Source organism: Barbatula barbatula (genome assembly GCF_947034865.1).
Source record: "Barbatula barbatula genome assembly, chromosome: 5".
Classification (NCBI taxonomy): domain Eukaryota; kingdom Metazoa; phylum Chordata; class Actinopteri; order Cypriniformes; family Nemacheilidae; genus Barbatula; species Barbatula barbatula.
In genome coordinates this window covers 21,760,838-21,762,616 of record NC_136769.1, presented here as the reverse complement: position 1 = coordinate 21,762,616, position 1,779 = coordinate 21,760,838, and positions in this window count along the sequence as shown.

The window sequence follows — 1,779 nt, the reverse complement described above, 5'->3', positions numbered from 1 at the left end:
CTCAGCTGACCGGAGGCTGGTGCGATGCTCACGTGGTACATCCGATAACCAGGGGGCAGACAGGGATGCACGGGCTGGTCCAGATGTAAGAGGGCATATGTTGTCCAAGCAGGATGTAAGCGTGGAACACAGAGTGTCTGTGGCACTGTTGGTATTCAAAAGAGAGAGCTCCTCAGAGGGGGGGAGTGCAGACAAGACAGCAGAGGAAAAGCAGGAGGGAGGGACCGTAGGTAGTGCCGGAAAGTGACCAGCGGTAAGACATCTGCGTTGTCTGGAACGGTGAGGTCGGGGGTGACAAAGAAGTGATCAGACGTGTGCAGCGGAGTGACCTGAGAGTGATGAGTGGAGCATTTCTCGAATCATCCTTGTCATTTGCAAAACAGTAAGTGCATTTCTGGTTTTGATTGTTTGATTGCAAGAGACGGCACATGATTCCCGTTAACGCTTTTACTGTTTGTACAATAATTTATTGACAGACAGTGTCATTGTGATGCAGACAGGAAAAGACAGCACTGCATAGCACAAACAAATGTAGAAATCTGAACATAAGACAATCTCCTTAGGGAAAACTGTACATGCAGTGCAGTAGAATTACAGTGCAGTCTTCCTACACCTCCTGACGTTCCTGTCTTTTGGGCAACAGATTCTCATCCACATCACAACAAATATCTTCTCTTGCGATACAGCGTGAAAATCATCTTTCAGAGTGTCTAATCCAGCCTCTGCAGGCATCAGCTGTGATGTCATCACACGTTACATCCATGGCAGCCAGAAGGGTCATCTGTGTATGCGGCTGGCGATCATATACTTTTAATCTTCATGCTGAGAAAAATTCCTCAACGTGGTTGAGTAGGGTGAGAGGAACTCCACCAGCATCCTGTTGTGGGCCGCAAACCATTGCCTGATGATGTTGGAGCGATGGAAACTGACATTGTCCCAAACTAACACGTACTTTGGCAGGTCATCTCCAATCTGCCCCCTCTCTTGTTCAGGGATGAGATCCCTGTAGAGAGTGTCAAAAGACTGTTTAGGTGTGAAAAGGGGCCGTCTGCAACACAGTGAAGTTGTCTTGCAGTCCTATGTGGAAAGAATATAGCAATGCAAAACACTAAATTGAGTAAAATAAAATGCCACTGTTTACTTAAAGTATACTTACTGTATATTGTAAAACTAGTGCTTAAATGTCGTGGGGATTATACTATTCTACAGAGACCCATTATAATGCATTTTGATCAACATGACATAAGCAATTGATAATGTAGGAATCTGCACAGAATTTTGTCATAATCATTTGCATGGATGTACCAAAGCATTTGCAACTTGTTCAAAGAAATGAGAAAATGCTTGTTTGATGTGCACACGTGACACAAGGATGTAAGGATTGAACAAGAAGTTTTGAGAATTTCAAATCGGATCAGAGAAATGTACCAAATTGACTTAGAAAAAACTGTATTTAAAGTGGGGGGGGGGTACTAAAGTGTCCCATTTCCACCCCTCTCAAACTAATGCATGGATGCATATAGCCAGAAACAATTCATTTGATGCATGCAAAGAAGCAACACTGTGTGTCTCAAGAAGCATTTATTCATGATTACGTAGACATGCTAAAATTTCAAGGCCACACACTACACATTACACATAACATTACACATTTCATAAAATTTACATTTAGTCATTTAGCAGACGTTTTTATCCAAAGCGACTTACAGACGAGGAAACATTGGAAGCAATTATAACAATATAGGCAACAAAATGCATAAGTTAATTAAATCCAGTCCA